The sequence below is a fragment of the Bos taurus genome, chromosome 24 (genome assembly GCF_002263795.3).
Source record: "Bos taurus isolate L1 Dominette 01449 registration number 42190680 breed Hereford chromosome 24, ARS-UCD2.0, whole genome shotgun sequence".
Classification (NCBI taxonomy): Eukaryota; Metazoa; Chordata; class Mammalia; order Artiodactyla; family Bovidae; genus Bos; species Bos taurus.
In genome coordinates, this window is record NC_037351.1 from 47,872,212 (window position 1) to 47,895,301 (window position 23,090).

Below are 23,090 nucleotides of genomic sequence, written 5' to 3' on the forward strand. Positions count from 1 at the left end.
AAGCAAAGAGGTAATGGTGGCAAGGGATAGTAAACAAGAAATAGCTGCTCAGCTGAGGGTGGGGTGGGGAGCAAGCTTGAGTGGGTTTATACCTGCCTAGGGACCAATGACCAGTGGTCCCCGGGGCCCAGAGAACATCCCTCTTTCTCTTCCTGCTGCAGGAAGATTTTTCAGGACACTCAGTGAGCATTTATTGAGGGGCAGCATTCTGCAAAAGGCATTGGGGGATGTCCTTTCCCAGTTTGTTTATAGTTTGGTTAAGACAAGACCTGAATTAGTAAATGAATTTTTAGCAAGGTTGCCAAATACGAAGTCCATAATCAAAAATCAATTGTATTTTCTATAGACTAATGATAAACAAATGCAAGATTAAAAAATGAAATTAAATACCACTTACAATAGCATTCAAAAAATTAAATGCCTAAGAAATAAATCCAATGACATATGGGCATAGCATCTATACTGAGAGATATAAAACAATGTGAGAAAAATCAAAGGAAAAATTCAAGTATCAGCCGGCTCTTTGTGACCACACAGACTGTAGCCCGCCAGGCTCCTCTGTCCATGGGGATTCTCCAGGCAAGAATATTGGAGTGGGTTGCCATTCATTCTCCTGGGGATCTTCTCAACCCAGGGATCGAACCTGGGTCTCCTGAATTGCAGGTAGATTCTTTACCATCTGAGCCACCACGGAAGCCCAAGAGAAATCAAAGATTAAACAAATGGAGGTGAAAGGATCAATAGTTTTCAGGTGTCTATTTTCTCCAGTTTGATCTACATATTCAATGCAAGTCCAACAAAAATCCCAGCAGATTGGCCCACATGTGTTTGTGTATATGTGTGTGAAAACTGACAAGTGATTTTAAAATTATATGGAAATTCAAAGAATCTAGAATAGCCAAGGCAATATTGAAGAACAAAGTTGGAGAAGTTCCACTTTGTGATATCACGACTATAATATAAAGTTCCAGTACTTGGACAGGTACTTAGACTGATAAATTAGATTTTATTAAAACGAAGAACATAGTTAAAAAATCATTCCGAGAGTAAAATGGCAAACCACAGAGAAAAGATACACAACAGAGAACTGATATGTAGAATATAGCACTGCAAATGAGAAAAAGACAGACATGCCAGTTAAAAAAAAATGGGAAAATATTTGAATTGGCACTTCACAAAAAAGGATACCAAAGTAGCCACTAAACAAATAAAATCATGCAAATGCAAAAATAACAGCACAGTGACATACCACTACATCAACCAGAATGGCTAAAATAAAATACCAAAGTGTTGGTGAGGATATGGCGCAACTTAACTGTTAAATTTCTGATAGAAATGTAAATCTATAAACTAGTATTTCAAATAAGTGTTTGGCAATACCTATGAAAGCTAAATAGATATGTACTAGAAAAGAGTTCAGCAATTGAACTCTTAGGTATATACCCAACAGGAACAATATTTATGTACACTAAAAGATATCAGTACGAATGTTCATAGAAGGTTTTTTCCAAAATATTCTTAAACCAGAAGTGACCCAAATGTCCACCAGCAGTAGAACAGGTAGGTAAATTGTGGTACAGTCACACCATGAATACCACACAACAACAAATGGGAATGAACCTCTGGCATATTCTTAAAACTGGATGAATCTCGTGGATATAATGCCAAGTGAAATACAAAAGGAGTGAATACTGCAGGATTCCATCTATATGAGTTCAAAACAGCAAACTATTGCATGATGATAGAAATCATGGTGGTGTTTATTCTTGAGAGGGTCCCAACTGAAAAGAGCAAGAGGGAGCCTTCCAGAGGGCTGGAATGTCCTCTAACATGACCATGCTTTGATTATGAGAGTGTTGACTCTCGTAAAAATTCTTCAAGCTTTACATTTCAGATTTGAGCACTTTACCAAGAAGGTGGAGGGGCCAGGGGCAGGACTTCAGTGGGGAGACAGGAAGAGAGTAAAGCAGGACCAGTCAGGGTATAAGTGAGGGCTAAAGCTGGCATTGGGTGGCTGTCCTAACCCAGGGGCCTAGCTGACGGAGCAGAATTCGAGTAAAAAGGTTAATGCATTGGAAGTCAGCCCCAAAGGTAAGAAGACACCTGCACCAGCACCTAGTCCTCTTTGAAAAGACAAGTAAACAAGAGTGACCTTTGGAAAGGGGTCATCAAGTGCAGCTGCCACTGCGGGGACCATCCTCTGATGTGGCCACTGGGGACCAAGAGGCCGGTATCTCAGGCCTTGGTTTGTTTCAAAGGCTGGCTGCTCTGGAGGAAATTAATAAATGAGTTTTCTTCTCTTCTTCTTCTTTTTTTTTTAAATCCAATCTGCAAACACACTTCTCTCCTACTTATTTCCTGGGAGAGGAAGAGGGGGAAAACAATTGGCTCGGAGCCTGCAGCCTTACCCAGATAAGAGAGATGTGGCTTTACTTCTGTATAATTCCTGCAGGCTCTTTAACTGTTTCCACCTACCCAATGTGGAAATCTGTTGCCTGCCCCAGGAGGGCTCTGTTAGCACTTCTTGCCCGGCCTGATCTGGAAGCTCTGGGTATCCAGCCTCATCCACCCGCTTCCCACCGTCCCAGACTCTCTGTTGGCATAAGGATGGCTCAAGGGGCCACTTCCTTATCTGCTCCTCCTTTCCCCACGTAGTTTGTGATTTATTGATATTTGTTTGCTTTGAGCCATCCGGCAATCTGGTTTTATCCCCCCACCCCACGCCCGGCACTCGTATTAGCATGGCTCTGGAAGTCTGTTATTTGGATTTGCTCTCCATCTGTCCCGCGCTCCGTGTTGCTGTTCTCCATGCTATACTGTTTAAAAATAAAGTCGAAAAAGTAACAACTAAATAGATGACAGCCTGGCAAAAACAGCAGCTGTTGCCCATAAGGCAAAATAGAAAATATTCTCCTGGATGTGTTTATACAGAGATGGATATTGCAGAGTGAGATAGACAAGAAAGAGGTCTCAGCCAGTGCAAGATCATTTAACCCTCTGATGCTGAGAAGAGGATGGATGAACCACGCTGGCACCTGTCAGTCCTTGGCTTCAAAATGCGCTGCACAGAGTCTAAAGAGTCTGGACAGGCATTTGGTTGGTGGCTGGAAACCTCTATGAGATGAGTATCTGCATTCTGACTTCAGGTACAAGACAGATCTAAGTCAAATAATCAAGCCCAGGCACTGGGACTGATACAACAATGAATTTCCCATGAATTCTGTCCCTGACAAACTTAAATCTTAGTTGAGTTAGCGTGACACAAATTTACCAAAAGTTCGCAAGAAAATTCATTTAAAACTTCTGTCATATGACATGCTCCAATACTTTGGCCACCTGAGGTGAAGAGCCAACTCATTGGAAAAGACCCTGATGCTGGGAAAGATTTAGGGCCAGAGGAGAAGGAGGTGACAGAGTATGGTTGGTTGGTTGTTATCATCGACTCAATGGACACGAGGTTGAGCAAACTCCGGGAGATGATAGTGAAGGACAGGGAAGACTGGCGTGCTGCCGTTGCCAAGAGCCGGACACGACTGAGCAGATGAACAACAATGACCTCAAAAGCAGAAGTGACACAAGAAAAAATAAATCAGACTTATTCAAATTTAAAACTGTTTTCCTTCAATGAACATCATCAAGAAAGTAAAAAGACAACCCACAGAATGTAAAAAAAAAAAAAAAAGTGCAAAGCACATACCTATAAAGGACTTCTGTGTACAATGTATAAAGACATCTTAGAATTCAAAAATAAAAAGACAACCCAATTTTTAAAATATGGCCAAAGGGTCTTAATTAAAATTTCTCCAAAGAAGATATACCAACGGCCAATAAGCATCTTTGCTCACCATCAAGGAAACGGAAATCAAAAACACAAAGAGACACTACCTCACACCTGTTCAGATAACTAGAATCAAGAAATCAGCTAAAAACGAGTATCGGCGAGGATGTGGAGAAATTGGAAGCCTCATGCACTGCTGATAGGAGTGTAAAATTGTGCAGCCACTTTGGAAAACATTCTGGCAGTTCTTCAAAAGCTTAAATACAGAGTTACCATATGATCCAGCAATTCTACTTTTAGCTATCTACCCAAAAGAAATGAAAATATATGTCCACACATAAGCTTATACAGGAATATTCATATCAACATCACTCAAAATACTAAAATATGGAAACAAATGCCCATCTGTTGAATGGATAAATAAAATGTGGTATATCCAAATAGTGGAATGTTTTCCAGCATAGAAAAGAGTGAAGTTCTGATATATGCTACAATGTGGATGAACCTTGGAAACATTATGCAAAGTGAAAGAAGCCAGTCACAAAAGACCAATGTGACATGATTACATTTACATGAAATATCCAGAAGAGGCAAATCCATAGTGACAGAAAATAGATTAAGTGGCTGCCAGGGGTTGGAGGAGGAGAGAACGAGGAGTGACTGCTAATGGGTATAGGGTATCTCTTTGGGGTGATGAAAATGTTCAAGAGTTAGACGGTGGTGATGGTTGCAAACTGTGTGAATATATTAAAAACTATTGAATTATATATTTTAAATGGGTGAATTGAATAATAAATGAATTACATCTCAGTTAAGTTGTTTTTAAAAATCCATAAAGTTTATACCAAGAGGCAAAAGAATAGCCAACTCAATATGGAAGGAAAAGAATAAAGTTCGAGGACTGACACTATCTGACTTCACGATGCATTATAAAGATATAAGAATCAAGACAATGTGGTATCAATGAAATAACAAACAACTAGATCAATGGAACAGAATAGAGAACCTGGAAATAGACCCACATAAATACAGTCAACTGATATTTGACAAAGGAGCAAAGATAATACTGGTGGCTCAGACGGTAAAGAATCTGTCTGCAATGCGGGGAGACCCAGGTTCAATCCCTGAGTCAGGAAAGATCCCCTGGAGAAGGGAGTGTCTACCCACTCCAGTATTCTTGCCTGGAGAATTCCATGGACAGAGGCTACAGTCCATGGGGATCGCAAAGGCTTGGACACAACTGAGCAACTAACACAAAGACAACACAAGGAAAAAGTATTTTCAATGGAGTTGGAGCAACTGCATATTCACAAGCAAAAAAAAAAAATGAACCTAGACACAGATCTCACACCCTTCACAAAAATTAACTCAGAGTGGATCATCAACCTAAATGTGAAATGCAAAACTATAAGACTCCTAGAAGAAAACATAGGAAAAGCCTAGATGACTTTGAGCATGGTGATAACGCTTTAAACAAGAACACCAAAGATACAATCCATGATAGAAATAATTGATAAGCTGGATTTGTTAAAATTAAAAACTTCTTCTCTGTGAAAGACACTGTCAAAAGAACATGAGAGAAAATACTTACAAAAGTCACATAGGATGAAGGACTATTACACAAAATACACAACCCTTGAAACTCAACAATAAGAAGATGAACAAACTGATTAAAACTAGACAACAGACGTGAGCAGGCAGCTCACCAGAGAAGGCGAGTAAGCATATGAGCCTCAGCGACCGACCAACAACACGAAGCATATGAAAATATGTCCAACATCCTATGTTGCTAGAGAATTGCAAATTAAACCAAAAAGGAGATATCACAAGATTCAAAACACTGACAACAGCAAATGCTGGGGAGGCTATGGGAAGCCAGGCGCTCTCACTGCTAGTGGGAAGGCAAAATGGTGCAGTCCGTTTGGGAGACTGTTTGGCAGTTTCTTATAGAATTAAACACACTATTCAACTTCCCTGGTGGTTCAGTGGTTAGGAATCTGCCTGCCAATGTTGAGGACATGGATGCGATCCCTGGTCCAGGAAGATTCTACATGACAAGCGGCAACTAAGTCCATTGATTACAACTACCGAGGCCCCATGTCCAAGCTACTGAAGTCCATGTGCCTAGAGCCTGTGCTCTGCAAGAGAAGCCACTGCAATAAGAGGCCTGTGCACAGCAACCAGAGAATAGCCCCCATTCCCTGCAACTAGAGAAAGACTGTGCACAGCATCCAAGACCCAGGCAGCCAAAAATAAATGAAAAAAAACTTTTTAAAGAAAGTGAAATGACATCCTAGAGAATGCTGCTGCTGCTGCTGCTAAGTCGCTTCAGTCGTGTCTGACTCTGTGCGACCCCATAGACGGCAGCCCACCAGGCTCCCCCGTCCCTGGGATTCTCCAGGCAAGAACACTGGAGTGGGGTGCCATTTCCTTCTCCAATGCATGAAAGTGAAAAGTGAAAGTGAAGTCGCTTAGTCGTGTCCGACTCCTAGCGACCCCGTGGACTGCAGCCCACCAGGCTCCTCCATCCATGGGATTTTCCAGGCAAGAGTACTGGAGTGGGGTGCCATTGCCTTCTCCGAATAGGAGGCAATATTTTCAAAACCAAAACCTAACAAACTCTTATCAAACAATCCAGCAATCATGCTCCTTGGAATCTACCCAAATGAATTGAAAACTTATATTCATACAAAATTCTGCACACAGATGTTTATTGCAGTTTTATTCATAATTACCAAGACTTGAAAGCAACCAAGAGGTCCTTCAGTAGGTAAATGGATAAAAACTTTGGTGCATTCAGACAATGGAAAACTATTCAACACTAAAAAGAAATGAGCTACCAAGTCACGAAGATACATGAAGGTACTTTAAATGTAAACTACAAGTGAAAGAAGCCAATCTACAAAGGCTACATGCTGTATGATCCCAACTATACTACACTCTTGAAAAGGCAAAACTCTGGAGACTAAAGTAATCTATAGTCACCAAGGGAGGGATGGCTGAGCAAGAAGAACACAGAGGGTTCTTGGGGCAGTGAAACTGTTCTGTAAGATACAATGGTGGATACATGTCATTATACAGCGTTCTGTGAGATACAATGGTGGATACATGTCATTATACAGCGTTCTGTAAGATACAATGGTGGATACACGTCATTATACAGTGTTCTGTAAGATACAATGGTAGATACATGTCATTATACAGTGCCATAACCCATAGGATATACAATACCAAGAGTGAACCCAAATGCTGACTGTGGACTTTGAGTGATTATGTTGTGTTTATCAAATGTACCACATGAACCACTCAAGTGGGGGACCTTGATAATTCATGTGTGGAGACAGGGTGTATGTGAGAAGTCTCTGCACTCTCTGCTCAGTTATGCTGTGAACTTAAAACTGCTCTTAAAAATCAAGTTTATTAATTACAAAAAAAAAAAAATCCAAGCCAAGAGAAGAGAAGGGCCAAGTTAGTTTATGACTCATTGCTGAATGGCTCATGTGGTACGTAACACTGGACCAGACCCGGTGGCTTTGTGATCTGGTTGTGAGCCTACATCCTAGTATCCCTTCACCTTCCCCATCTCCAGGACCTTGTTTTCAACCACACGGTGCCTTACTTTGGTTTCCCTTTTCCCGAACCACCAGTGTCAGGAGGTCAACCCAGCCAGGAGAGCGTGCTGTGGAAGAACTCTCAGCGAGGGCCCTAATCACAACTGGACCAGCGTATTCTGCGCTCGTGTTGAGTGGACCCACTCTCACCCTGGGAGTCGCCGTCTTCACTGGCCTCTCCCACACGCACTAGAAGACACAATGGCCCTGACTGCAAAGCCTGCTGAGGGCATTCCCGTGAGAACACTCTACATTCACCAGCACCTCATTACTCTTCCTTTAAAACATTTATTTATTTATTTGGTTGCACTGAGTCTTTGTTGTAGCATGTGGGATCTAGTTCCCTGACCAAGGATCAAACCCAGACAGCCTGCATTGGGAGCATGGAGTCTTAGCCACCAGACCACCAGGGAAGTCCCAGCACCTCACTACTCTTGACATAAGTGAATTCTTGACATAAGTGAAGCACACACCTTAACTCCATCAGATCTGAAAAGAAAACTACTAACTTTTACACAATAGTAAAGAGAACAGGGCAGAGAAAGTATGTGCTTGACTCAAATTTATTAACCTCTCCTTTGGGCACTGGTTCTGACTGTTCTGAGCTAAAAGCAGTGCATCCCGTGTGCTTAAAGAACTTGCCCCAGAACTTGGGCCAGGATGAGAACTGGTGCTTAAACAATAAGGGCTGGCTGGCTAACGGACCATATCATGGGTAGGAACAGACTGAGCTTTCAAGGGTGGGTGGCTCCACGGAGCTGTCAAAAGGCAAGGCTGGAATGAAAAATGGCCTCCGCAATGCACAGCTGTGATGACGTGTGGGGCAAATGCAGGACGAGGTGAGTCAGAGCTACCTGGACATGCACCAGCCTGTCCCTCCATGAGAGCGGGCATCGTGTGCGGGCAGGGAATGGGTGGCAGTGCCCGAGGGGCTGTGTGCTGCCTGCTGCACGACACCCACCTGGAAGGGCTGGTGGTTTCTTCTTCTCTAAGTCTTTTTTTAAATTGTAGTTAACATACAGATAACATAAAATATAGAAAACATGAAATTTACCATTGTAACCATTTCAAGTGTACAGTTTGGTAGCATCATGCCCATCCACACTGTTGTGCAACCATTACCACCCTCCACCTCCAGAACATTTTCATCTTCCCAGACAAAATTCTACACCCATTAAATACCAACTCCCCAGTCCCTCCTACCCCTGCCTCTGACCACCACCATCTACTTCCTGTCCCTATGAATCTGATATATCGGACGGGCTGGTGCATGTCCAGGTAGCTACAGTTACCCTAGATAACTATATTAGTGGAATCGTACAGTATTTGTACTTCCATGATTGGCAAGTTTCACTTAGCATGATGTGTTCAAGGTTCATCTGAGTTGTAGCATGTGTCAGAATTTCCTTCCTTTTTACAGTTGAATAACATTTCATTGTATGCACAGTCTATACAGACCACATTTGGCTTACCCATTCATCCATCGACAAACATTTGAGTTGCTTCCACTTTTTGCCTGCAGTGAATAATGCTGCTGCAAGCATGAATGCACAAGTATCTGTTCAAGTCTCTGCTTTCTTCTGGATGTTCTCCTGGAGACAGAATTGCTAGATCACATGGTCTCCACTTTAATGTTAGTTACCGTATCATATTTATGTGCTTTGAAAGCTCAGAAGGTCACCAAGTTTTTTGTTTTGCTTTTGAAGTGAGCACAGCATAAAATATAAGTTGATTAATAAGTAAATCTCCCCTGAGATCTAGGTTAAAAAAAAAAAAACAAAAAACAGCCCACCATCATTATTCCATCTTGATATTAACAGATCATGAGGGGACATCCAAGCCAACTCTCTATTCAGTGTGAGATTCTGCCAGAGGACCCCCATAGCGCATGATCATCTATCCTGAGTGGGAGCACTCCCAGTGACTGGGCACTCACTACCTTAGCAGGCAACTGATTTCACTGCAGGCAGTTTTATCTTCAAGTTCTTTCTGGTGCTGAACAGAAACGTGTGTTCTCCAGTCAGCCACTAAAAAGGAAGAGTTCTTCTGTGGATTTTCTTGGCACAAGAGAAACCTGGGGAGGGTAGAAAATGCTGTCTTGGTCTCCAAGACTCACAGTCTTACGGTGGAGAGAGTGTTGGCTGATGTAACTGAAGTTACGTAACCAACTGAATCATTTAGGGATAGGAGGCAAAAGGAGTAGCAACAGCCACACTGCCAATAGGAACTGAGGGAGGAAGAAATATCAGCGGCTGGTCATTGGCACTCACTCCCTCAGGGACAAAGGTGTGAGTTAGAAACCCCCAAACCTAGGTCTCTAGGCCAGACTCCTTTCTCAAGCCTTGGGCTCCTGTTCCAGAGTGAGTGAGGATGAAGACGGGGTCCTTGTAAAACATCCTCTCCTTCAGTCAGTCCCACGCCTGTCCGTCCTGAGTCTGCCAAGCCCAGGTACTGGTTGCCTGTGGAATCCAACCCTCCTCTCCATCCCCTGGCTCCCTCTGCCAGGAGACCCTCCCCATCCATTATGGGTGGAAACGTGTCCCTCCAAATTCACGAAATTCATATGGAACTCCTTACCCCTCGTATCTGTGAATGTGACCTCATTTGGAAATAAGAGTCGTTGCAGATGTAACTGTTTACGGAGAGGTCATACTGGAGTAGGGTGGGCCCCAATCCAATGAAAAACGGGGACATGTGAAGATGAAGGCAGGCGTCGGGGTGACGCTTCTACAAGCCAAGGAACACCAAAGACAGAAGGAACACAGAAGACTGACAGCAAGATACGTGGAGCCAGCGGAAGCAGGGGGCAGTTTCCCCGACGGCTTCCGGAGGAGCCGATCCTGCCGTAGCGTGACCTCAGACTTCCGGTCTCCAGAACTGTGAGAGAAGAACTGGTGTTGTCTGAGTTCCCCAGGCTGTGGGGCTTTGTCATGGCAGCCAGCGCAAACCTGTACACCATTCCTCCCCAGACTCCTTTTGTTGTTCAGTCGCCCAGTCATCTCTGACTCTTTGCGACCCCATGGACTGCAGCACTCCAGGCTTCCCTGTCCTTCACCATCTCCTGGAGCTTGCTCAAACTCATGTCCTTTGAGTCAGTGATGCATCCAACCGTCTCATCCTCTGTTGTCCCCTTCTCCTCCTGCCTTCAGTCATTTCCAGCATCAGGGTCTTTTCCAGTGAGTCAGCTCTTCGCATCAGGTGGGCAAAGGATTGGAGCTTCTTAGGTAGACTCTAAACTCTGTCTTCAAACTCTCCTGTCCTCCCTTCTGCTGCCCTTTAGCCTCCACACAATCATCAGAAACATCCCTAAGACACAGAGCTGATACTGCCCCTCCTAGAATGAAGGCAGAGCCCAGGGGGGCTGAGATGGCTGCAACCCAGCAACACGTGCAGCACAGGCTTGTCCAGGAGCAAATGGGTGAACGGTGAGTAAGAGCTGGGGGTCACAGGCCTGGGTGTCTCTCACACAGGACAACCAGGAAACACAGTGCAGTCTGGTTTCACCAAGGCATCTGCTAGTAGTATTGTTGTTACCGTTGTTGTTTAAATTAAAAGCACACTTGCCCTTTACTGCCTTAAAGCATTTTAAGTCTCCTTACCCTGGATCTGCTCCCCTCTGTCTGAGAACTGCCCTTTCCACTCAGGCCTCTGCTCCCACCTGACAGCCCCCTGCCCTGGGCCCATTGCCCATATGCCCTACACCCTTGCCCTCGGTCCTCTAGCCATCAGGAACCCGGCCTGTACTCTGAAGGCCGCTGTCTGGGTGCTGAGAGTGGAGGCCTCTGCTCCAGGCTGCTGGGGCTCTCTCAACTGCCGCTTCGGGCCTCCAACAAGCCCCAGGCAGGGCCCTTCCCATCCTTGGGGTCCACTACAGCTCGCCAGCTCACCCCATCCTCCTTCGGCAGTAACAGCACCCCTGCCCCAGGCCCTTTCAGTCCACTACCTCACTGGACCCTCCAGCCTGGGCCCTGTCTGGGGGGCTGGGTTAAGATACCTGGGGTCTCCAGCTTATCGCCGCTGCAGCGAGTTCCCAGTGAACCGTCTGTGGTAGAGCTGCCCTGAGCCCCACTCCCTCCTGCTGCACTGCACACACTGCTGGCTCCTGCCCTCCCCAGACCAGGCCGTGATGTCAGCCTCCTGGTGGAATCTGGCCTCGGTCAGCGGAGGAAACAGTAGTGACAAGGACCACGCAAGTATCTAGCGAGAGACAGACCTGCACGCGGGTCCCCGGCCCCCAAACACAGCAATTCACAGACTCCTCACCACCTCCTTGAAAGGCGGACACTACTCTTATCTCTGTGTTCCAGGTGAGGACCTGCGGGTCACACAGCCTGCATGTGGCGTGGCGCAGATCCCGGCCCAGGCAGTGACAGCGAGCTCCGTGTGCCCGTCCACACTAAGGATCACATGGCCCACGTGGACCTGCTCAGAGGCTGCATTTTAACACGTGGCGATGCCTTCATCTGCAGAAGGAGCACCTGAAATGGTGAAAAGGTGGGCCCAGTGGGAGGATGAGGGAAGAAAGACCTCTGAGCAGGGGTCTAGCCCACTGCACCCGCCCCCCACTTCCTCAGCCACAGTGGGAAGGATGATGGAGCAGCTGAGTGACTCGATCAGGTCCTCGTTTGGGCTAACTGGGGTCAGTAGGGAGGGCCGGATGAGTGAGGGAGATGGGAGGAGATGGAGCCTACTAAAGTGAGGCAGAGCAGGTAAAGAGGAAGCCCTCCAAATGCCCATCGATGCCCGGAAGATGGCCTGGCAGCTGGGGGTGCTGGACAACACCTGTCCCATGAGATTCTGAGGCCCACAGACGTGGTGTAGAGCCTTCAGGCCCTCTCACTGGACCCACGGTCTGCTGCTGAGGGGCCTGGTAGACCCAACAACATCTGCTCTTGGACCAGAAGGCTGAGGCTCTGCTTCTCCTAGTTCATGTACGGGAGATCCACTCGAGAAGCTGCCGAACTAGCACCTGCACTCAGCCACCAGCCCAGCTCCCTCTGAAATCAGCACAGTTAGGTTCACTCACAGACTGGTTTGGTCTAGAGCAAGCGCTGTTTGGATCTTATCCAAATCAGACACAGGCCAGGGCGGAGAGGAGCTGAATTAATACACATCAGCCAAGAGCTAGTAAGCCAAGGCTACAATCCCAGCACCCACATCTGGGGTGCGAGTCTGGAACTTGCTCAGTGATGCTGGGCTCTGGCTCAGACAGTAGCAGTGCCTTCTTTCCTCCCTACACATGGGGGCAGAGCAAGGAGAACTCTAAGCAACAAGTATTTATTGAGCATCTGAGTGCTGGACACTGCGCTGAATGAGGGGGACATAGCTCACAACCCAGACTGCCAAGGGTCAACCCACAGAGCTCAGATTTTCACCTGCATGCCATCCTTATGTCCCAGGTACCCAGGGTCCCAACTTTCAGATTCTTACCCACAATCCAGCCTTAAATCCAGGTTCAGAGGGCCTCTGCCCCACTGTGTGGGAAAATAAACCCACCAAGAGCCAGCAATAGTGACAGTGAGCAGTTATAAGTGTCATGTACTTTTCTAAGTGCTAACTTTTCTAAGTTCATTTAATTCTAAAGGAAATCAGTCCTGAATATTCATTGGAAGGACTGATGTTGAAGCTGAAACTCCAATACTTTGGCCACCTGATGCGAAGAGCTGACTCATTTGAAAAGACCCTGTTGCTGGGAAAGATTGAAGGTGGGAGGAGAAGGGGACGACAGAGGATGAGATGGTTGGATGGCACCACTGACTCAATGGACATGAGTTTGAGTAAACTCCTGGAGTTGGTAATGGACAGGGAGGCCTGGTGTGTTGCAGTCCGGGGGTTGGAAAGAGTCGGACACAACTGAGCAACTGAACTGACTGAACTGAATCCTTGGAATAACCCAGTGAAACAAATATTACCACTGATTCCGTTTTCCAGTGGAGAACATGGAGGGACAGAAGGCTACAGTAACTCACCTTGCACGTCAGTAACTGGCAAAGGGACCACTTACTGGCTGTGTGCCTCTTACCTCCCCCACCACCTCTCACTTTCCCCACGATCCCACCCCAATCTCAAGTCCCTACTGTATGTTTCCTTTATTCTTCCCTCTGCCCTGCCACGAGCAAGCATGCAGTGAGCCCAGGATGCAGTCAAGGCTGCATCCTTGACTTGAGAAACAGGCTGGGCTCTAGGGTCAGCTCCCTGCCCTCCCTGCCAACTCCCCACCTGGATGGCCTTGTGAGATGTGTGAGATGCTTGCCCAGCAGGGGACTGCAGTCAAAGAGAGGACGATGAAAGAGTGTGCTGAGAGCAGGACCGTCTTTGCACAGGATTTAGGACCATCTTTGTACAGATTGCCTGTCTGTTTCTTCTTAGCCTTCCCGGGATGTAAGTAAGGCAGGTGGTCATGATGTCATCCCCATCTCTCAGGTGAGAAAATCCAGGGTTGGGGAAGCAGGGGCTTTACCCAAAGCGGTCCTGGATGCCCCTCCATCCCCACCTCTTACTCCAGCCAGAGCAATTCTTCAAACCCCAGGTTTCCGAGGGAAGGTGAGGGCCTTCCCACGCAGACACAGGGCACAGGGGACTATTCCTGTTCCAATGTGTATAAATGTGACTGACACGGAACCATTACTAGACTTTACAAGCAGCCCCCTTTACTTGAGAAGGGCATGAGAAAGAGTCTCCTTCAGCTTTCTCATCCCTCCATGGGAACTAGCAAGCAACCAGCTCTGCAAACCCTACACCCTGGGCTCAGCACCATAAAGAGCTCCAGGGGAAGCAGCTAGAAATCTGAAAAGGGGAGGGGAGGAGGCAAGTATAGAGCTAGAACATCTTGGTCCAGAGGGCCCTGCCCCTGAGACTGCCAGCCTTGAGCTGCATTCTGAGATAGCCAACCCCAAGTTCAGGCTCTGTGCCAGTGCATTAAAAAAAAAAAAAAAAGAGTTCTGAAGACTAAATTGACAGGAAGATCCCAGCCCAGTAACTGCATGTGATTACAGCTGGGCTCCTGGACAAAAGAACTTCTCTGTTTCCCAAGGGAAGAGCCGGAGGATGGTTTTACACTGGGGCTGTGGAAGGGTCGCAGGGTCAGAGCAGCCTGGAGACCAAGCAGTGTCTCAAGGGTCAGCCCTGAGACCCAGCAGTGATGGTTTTGGCCCAGGAGAGACCCCAACAGAGGCAACAGGATCAGGATAGGAAGTAAGGCACTTCCCCACCACATCCCTTCTAATCACCATCATTAACCTATTCTAGAAACCCAAGGGCTTCAACCCCAGGCTCCCTGGCTCTCCCACACCACCAGTCAGCAAACCAGCAGGCAGCACATGTCTAAGAGATATCCAATTAGCCAGCTTTCGCAGGACAGAGGGCGGGGGAAGGGGGCCCTGGTTCTAGAACAGTTTTTCCACTTGAACACACTGCAATGAGTTATTTTACCAACAGACCCTTGTCACACATATGCACACATGCGGATGTGTGTGGGGGTAGGAGTTGTGGAAATGGCATCCCGGCTTAGCTCTTCATTGAGCTAGCCAGAGAAGTGACCAGAAGTCCCAGGTTCTAGTCCCCATTCTGCTACTATGACGTTGTCACTTAAACTTCTTTAGTCTCAACTTTTGCATCTATAAAATGGGAGAATTGCTTACTCTCTTCTTCAGTCCCTGAAAATGGGGGGTTTTCAGGGAGAGGATCTGATTTAGAGACTGCTGTTTTCTGACCTAATAATCTTTCTTCCCTTATGACTTAGAAACCTGGGTGACTTACCTACCTGAAAAAATTACATTGCTAAGTCAGCCTTACAGACGGAGGTAGCTAACAGGATATATGTAGCAGTTTTCTGGGGGGTTCACACAGTGTTAGTTGCTCCGTTGTGTCCGACTCTTTGAGACCCCAAGGACTGTAGCCCACCAGGCTCCTCTGTCCATGGAATTCTCTGGGCAAGAATACTGGAGTGGGTAGCCATTTCCTTCTCCAGGGGATCTTCTCAACCCAAGGATTGAACCCAGGTCTCTCATATTGCAGGCAGATTCTTTACCATCTGAACCACCAGGGAAGCCCAGGGGTTCACATAAAAGCTCATGAAGAGTCACATCAGGTGGAGCTGCAGTAGCCATCTTGGGCCATGAAGATGGTAAGGACGGTGGAATGGTGTGATAAAAATCCCATATAACTGTGACTATTTCATGCTGGCCCCAAACTGCCTATTTTTTGGCTTTCTTTACTGGAAAAAAATATTTTTTTGAAATTGCTTAAGACAGCACTCCCCAACCTGTTTGGCACCAGAGACCAGTTTCATGCAAGACAGGTTTTCCACAGACCAGGGGTAGGGGGCATGATTTTGGGATGATTCGAGCACATTAAATTTATTGTGCACTTTATTTCTATGATTATTACATCAGCTCCATCTCAGCTCACTGGGCATTAGATCCTGGAGGTTGGGGACCCCTGATTTAAGCCACTGTTGTTTATGATCTCTATTGCTAACCTCGTTTTCTAAGTGATAGAGGACCCAGATGCATTTACACTAATAACCTATTCATCCAGCATCCTACATCAACTCCATGAAAGTCCACGAGAGTCACAAACCTAGAATCAATGGAGAAACCTCAAAACACTAGATCTGATGAAATAAAATTGAGGAGAACCAAATGATGGGAGAAAGGAGCTGCCATCAGCACAAGAAGAGCGTAGGCAGAAGCAGCAAGTAGACGCTGGGGCCACAGGGACGGCCTCACAGAAAGGGCAGATAGCAAAGGGGGACAGCGGACACCCTGCTGGCCTCCGCCCTGGAGCAAATGGCCACACGGTGTCAGGTTCCCAGGGCGCCTCTGTACTTCACCGGAGGCAGCCATGGTAAGAACAGTTTTCCAGAACATTTGAGTTATGAGGGGCTCTGTCGAGTAAGCCAATTTTTAAATCACAGCAAGTCTTAGTTCCAGTAAGAGCTCGTATCAAGGTCAGCACTGCTGCTGACTGGCTGAGGGCACGTCCACTAACCTTGTCAGGTCTTTCTCCTTATTTATAAACTGGGGATAATCACGGACACTATTCAGAGTTGTTGTGGATTACAGATAATGTTTATTAAACTACACACTTTGCACAACACTTGCCACATAGTAAATGCTCAGTAAACAGCTCAACAAACTAATGGGCTTCCCAGGTGGCTCTACTGGTAAAGAACCCACCTGCCAATGTGGGAGATGGAAGAGATGCAGGCTCGATCCCTGAGTCGGGAGGATCCCTGGAGGAGGGCGAGGCAAGCCACTCAGTATCCCTGCCTGGAGAATCCCACGGACAGGGGAGCCTGGTGGGCTGCAGTCCATCCGGTCACAAAGAGTCAGACATGACTGAAGTGACTGAGTACACAGACTAATACATACTCTACACAGTAAAGGGCAATTATAATGAAATCATTAAAGGATCCCATATACTTTATTAACTCAGGCAACTACTTTCATTTTATATATATATGAAACACTTTCAGCAGAGTATAGGTTGGGCTTGTGATTGGGACTGCTGCTGCTGCTGCTAAGTCGCTTCAGTCGTGTCCGACTCTGTGCAACCCCATAGATGGCAGCCCACCAGGCCCCTCCATCCCTGGGATTCTCCAGGCAAGAACACTGGAGTGGGTTACCGTTTCCTCCTCCAATGCATGAAAGTGAAAAGTGAAAGTGAAGTCGCTCAGTCGTGTCCAACTCCTAGCGACCCCGTGGACTGCAGCCTACCAGGCTCCTCCATCCATGGGATTTTCCAGGCAAGAGTACTGGAGTGGGGTGCCACTGCCTTCTCAACAATCCCAAACGGCTACCCTCTTCTCCCATCTTTGTTCCCACTTGCTCCCAATCTCTTGGTCCTTAAAGGAACACACCAACTGACATGTCTGTTAAGGGGACGTACATCTCAGTCAAAGGCTTTTGAACAGCAGGGCAGGAAGCGGTGGACTATGGAAGCGCCTCAGGCCAACCCCTTCCCTAACACCAAGGGCCAAGGATTTTAAATTGTATGTGCATGACCCCTTCCCCACCGTCACTGGAAGTACCTGTGGGCAAAGCATGTATGTCGTATACCCTCCCATCCTCCAGGTGCCATATGGGGCTTCGTCCAGAGTAGTGGCCAGTCTGTGTTCCCTGAGAGAGTGACTATCCTCGTCCAGATCGTTAGCACTCCACTGTGTACCCAAAAGCACAGAGACAGCACCCCCTCTCTGTCTCCAGATCTGAGGAGAGCCACCCTCAGAAGAGCCCAAGCACAGCTGACTAGGCCAGGAGGTTGGACAGGCATTTGGGAATTAAAAGGCCAGTGTTCCATGTAGAATCGGAGAAGAGAGAGATGCTAGCTCCACCATTTGGGGCAGGTGCCTTTACATTTCTGAGAGTTTGTGGGTGAACCAGGTCAACCCATCCCCCTTTTGACCAGTTCTCCAGTCACTAACTATGGTCTGAAAGAATTAGCCAAGAATTAGGTTTCAGGCCGGAGAAGGCAATGGCACCCCACTCCAGTACTCTTGCCTGGAGAGTCCCATGGATGGAGGAGCCTGGTGGGCTGCAGTCCATGGGGTCGCTAGGAGTCAGACACGACTGAGCGACTTTGCTTTCACTTTTCACTTTCATGCATTGGAGAAGGAGATGGCAACCCTCTCCAGTGTTCTTGCCTGGAGAATCTCAGGGACGGGGGAGCCTGGTGGCTGCCGTCTATGGGGTCACACAGAGTTGGACACGACTGAAGTGACTTAGCATAGCATAGCATAGGTTTCAGGCAATAATAATAATAATAATAATAAACAATGTAAGTACTGACACTGTTAGGATGACTTGAAGTACCTGTGGCAAGGGGGAAGCTAGGAACAAGCAGACTGATGCAATCTGAAGATAATTATAAGATAATATATAAGATAATAATATATAAGATATAAGATAATAAGATAATATATTAATATTGTAATATATTATAATTATACATTATATAATGTTATATTAATATGAGATAATATAATATTGTAATTATATATTAATATATAATATATTAATATATTACATATAATATAATAATATATAATATAATAATAATAATATAAGGTAATAAGATAATATATAAGATAATAATAAGATAATGATCTGAAGATAATTCATAAATCTCCAGTTCTGCAGGGCTTCCCTGGTGGCTCAGATGGTAAAGCGTCTGCCTGCAATGCAGGAGTCCCGGGTTCGATCCCTGGGTCGGGAAGGTCCCCTAGAGAAGGAAATGGAAACCCACTCCAGTACTCTGGCCTGGAAAATTCCATGGACGGAGGAGCCTGGTAGGCTACAGTCCTTGGGTTTACAAAGAGTAGGACACGACTGACTGAGCAACTTCCCTTTTCTTTTTCCAGTCACTAAGAAGGAAAGGCACATGTCATGGTCTTACTTGTAATGGCCTCTTCCAAACACCATGAATTATCTTCAGATTGCATCAGTCTGCTTGCTACTAGCTTCCCCCTTGCCACAGATACTTCAAGTTATCCTAACAGTGTCAATACTTACATTGTTTATTATTTTTATTATTATTGCCTGAAACCTAATCCTTGGCTAATTCTTTCAGACCATAGTTAAACAGGCGCTCCATTTTATTAAACTCTGCTTGGCTATCAGATTTTCATTAGACTAGTCTTTGCTTTCTAGTGACTAAAGGGAGAAATAGGAAAATCAGGAAAAGAAAAAAGTATAAAAAACAGAGGTAACTTTATGGGTGGGCCAGTGGCACAGACTCCGCGTCCCCAGCGCAGGGGCCTGGGTTCAAGCCCTGGTCAGATCCCACATGCCACACTAAGGGTTCATGTGCCACAACTAAAGGTCCCACGCGCTGAAAGTAAGGCCCAGTGCAGCCAAATACAGTAAATAAATAAATATGTATTTTAGAAAGCCACAAAGAAAAATGCTACCTGGGAGGTATTATAAAACTTGCAGACATGGCGAGTGAACGGGTGCCCCTTCCCTCTCCTCTCCCTCACAAAATGAGAGAGCAGGAGTTGAAACATTGTAACGAGCAGGACATCTACAGGCACAGCTTCTTCTTCCACAGATGAAGCCCAGTTTGAACAGTTGGCTTGAGGAGGGAGGGCGAACCGGTGAGGCGCTGTGCTGTAGCAATGGGAGGAGAGGAACATACACCAAGGAGGCAGGTGCGAGGGCTGAGAAGGCTCTGGAGGGCCCCTCAGGGAACCAGAAGAGGCTTCCAGCCTCTCCACGAGTGAAGAGCTTGCCAGGAAGCAAGAGTGGATGGTTGGGCAGTGTTCTCCAAGCGTGTGGCTCCTCAGCCCAGGGAGAAGAACCATCCAGGAAAGTATGGCCTCGGGCAATAAGTAGCAGCAACAATCATATTAGCCAAGGTGTTAATTGTGTCCCACCTCCCTGGGCCTTGGTTTCTTCATCTGTACCATGGGAGGAGGGGCTAGAAGATTTCCAAGGCTACTTGCTGGTTCTGACCATGGGCGAGTTCATTCTGAGCCTGAGAAGAAATCCTCCTAGCCCTGCTTCCTGAGGAGAGGGCTCTGTGTGCCCTCTGCCTGGCACGGGCGACCCTGGGCCCTTGTGTGCCCTCTGCTTGGCATGGGCGACCCCGGGCCCTTGTGTGCCCTCTGCCTGGCACGGGCGACCCCGGGCCCTTGTGTGCCCTCTGCCTGGCACAGGCAACCCTGGGACCTTGCCCAGTTGAGGATGTGGGGCTGCTGGCCTTCTGGTATCTGGGCAGGGGTTGTAGTGGGCTGGGAGGGGGAGGCAGGGCCTCTTCTGTCCTTTGCTCACCTCTGCCTCCTCCTCCCGGGTCAGCCCCCTCCTCACCACCCCACCCCACCCTCTGGCTTGACAGTGGTTGCCAAGGGGGGAGGCTGAGGCAGGAAGGGCAGGAGCGGCCCTGGTGAGTAGTGGTGCCGCCCACTGCCCACCCACAACCTCCTCAGAAGTCAGGAGTCAGGAGACTCTGAGCAGGAGTAAAACCAAAGACAGAGGTTCCAGCTCAGAGGGCACTGGACACACACACACACAGACGTGCACACCCACAGGTGTACACATGCACGCACACAGCTATGCCTCCACTAATACATGCTCATACGCCCACACACTCACATCTATACACACACTCACATCCACACACTCACACACACATTCACACACACACATCCACACACACTCACACACATACATACACACACTCACATCTATACACACACACACATCCACACACACACATCCATACAATCTCACACACACACATCCATACACACACACACTCACACACACACACACACCCATAAACACACATACGCATATCCACACACACTCACACACATACATTCTCACACACATATCCATACACACTCACGCACATATTCACACCCACACACACATACTCACTTACATACACACACATCAACACACACACATACTCACATCCACACACACACACACTCATGCACACACACATCCATACACACTCACACATCCATACACACTCACACACATACATTCTCACACACACACACACTCACTTCCACACACTCACACACACACACTCTAGGCTTAACAACAAGGATACTTCTTCCCCCTTCCTTTACCCCCTCCCTCTCCCAGAAAGAATCCATCTGGCTCTGCAGGGGTGGCCACAGACCTTCAGACCATCTGGAAACAGCAGCCTGGAAGAGCCGGCCAGATTGGAGGTAAAGACAGCCAGGGTCAGGGGAAGGGACGGGGGAGAACAAGGAAGCTGCCAGATTATAGTCAAAATGCCCTGTTCATCCCCCTCCAATCTGCCACCCCTCAAATGCCCCCCAAGCCCTCTCGCCTGCCTGGGCAGCTCGCCCCAACTCCAGCTTCATTCCTGCTCGCCCACCCGCTCCTGCCCCGTTGACACCAGCGCCAACTGTGGCGACATCCAGAAACAGCCACACAGAGTCTAATTTTAGCTCCAATCTTCCCTGGCCATGCTTGTGTGGTTTCTAATTATTTTATTCCCAAGATTTACTTTGATGGATAGCTATACATTTTCCAATTTACTGTACAGTGTCGTGTAAAGTGCCCTTTAAAAAAAAGCAGTGTGGATTAGTCCGTGCTGTTAATTTCCCCAGTTCTAAGGAGAAATCTGCAGATAATCACCCGCCCTCGAAGCTCTGATTCAATCCCCATTTCCTTTAATACTAATAAAACGGACAGTTCATTTATAAGAAGTTCCCTAAAAGAGGGTATTGAAAAACATTATATTTCTTTTAAAGTTGTTAAAGGGCATAAATCCATTACTCAGATAGAGATCGCTTAATAATTTAATGCCTTTGGCTTGGCATTGTTCCCGGAATATTTTCACTTTATCTGTCTTTATTTTCAGGTTGGAACAAATTGAGGAATAATCAGCTCTGTTGGCGGGAAGTGTCCAAGAGTCCATAGCAGGGAGTGGGGGGAAATGGGAGGCTGGGAGAAAAGGGGAGGGCTGGTGGGGGGAGGGTGGTTGGGGGGAGGGCGTTCAGCCCCCCGAGACTGTCTGTCTCCTGCACAGGCCTTCAGTCTGGGGAGCTGCCCTGCCCCGCTGCGGCTGAGGGCCAGCCCTGCTGCTCCAGCCTTCCCTTCGGGCCTCCACGTGGTGGGGCATGTGTCCTGCACTGCAGCATGCCCAGCTCTGCCTCCCGGAAGCAGGGAGCAGCCTGGGAGGCTCTCACCCCCAAGCCTCCCTCCACCCAGCCAGGCAAGCAGATGGGAGGGTCCACAGACAGAGTCTTTCTGCAAAGGGGATTAGTTTGCATTTTCTAAATAAAATCATTTACATGATGTATTAACCCAACCCCGTAATTAAAATCATTAACGTTTCTTTGTGCAGATTAGCAATAAAGAGAAACTCAGGGCAGGAATCAACATTCCTTCTCACAGGCTCATCAAACAACTCCCCCCTGAAGAAGGCTTGGAAGCCTCCTCCCCCGCCTCCTCACCACGGAGCCCTGCCGGTCCCCTAGTCAAGGACCCTCGGCTGACTCACTGTACAAGTGCTCCGGGAATGTCTGCCCCGACCCCGCCAGAAGCCGCACGGAGTGGGAACCAAAACATTGGGAAAGCAACCCTGGACTGGATAGAAAGTTAGCTGAGCTTAAACCATGACTCTCTGACTCTCTGGTTAAATTTCTGTGTATTCCTTCTCCCCTCTGGTCCTCAGTTTCCCCCTTAAAATTAAACCAAATTGACTAAAGTGATGCTTCAGGACTCTTCCTAGTTTCCCAGCACCGTGGCAGGTGTGCTGTCTCTGTGGGTGGGACAGAGTTTGGCCATGGCTGGTACTCATAACATGTTTGCTGAAGGGAATTGAAGTGAACCCACCAGACCAGTGAGGGGATGGGCGTGGGGGAAGATGGGGACATCACCACATCCAGTGCAGGGACGTGAGCTGCCAGTGGGTCCCTGCCAGAGGCCAGCCTGAGACCAGCACCATGGAGCCGTCACCCCCGGCCACACTAGGGTGTGCCACCTCCACAGGCCCCGCCCACAGAGTGACCTCATCTGGACTCAGGGCAAAGAGGGAGAGTTAAGGAAGGCTGCCAGGGGTCGCAGAGCCAGGGGACCTGACATGCAGGAGCCCCACCTGGAGGAGTCTCATTACACACAGCGAGGGATGCCAACAGTCATATCAAAGAATCCTAAGAGCTGCTGGAAGAGGGGAAGGGGCGAATGTCATAGTGTTGCAGGAAAAAGTGGGGC

At 47.4% G+C, this 23,090-nt stretch overlaps 1 protein-coding gene and 1 long non-coding RNA gene across 7 annotated transcripts in view; one reads left to right on the top strand and one right to left on the bottom strand.

The window, feature by feature from the left end:
• ZBTB7C (zinc finger and BTB domain containing 7C) overlaps positions 1–23,090 on the bottom strand; it is a 382,751-nt gene that overhangs the window by 179,635 nt on the left and 180,026 nt on the right. The window lies entirely within an intron of this gene.
• LOC112444201 (uncharacterized) lies at positions 10,048–21,822 on the top strand. Its single transcript, XR_003032449.2, has 6 exons — positions 10,048–10,565; positions 10,670–10,814; positions 11,697–11,883; positions 15,406–15,514; positions 20,988–21,073; positions 21,736–21,822. It is a non-coding gene; the product is annotated as an uncharacterized lncRNA (long non-coding RNA).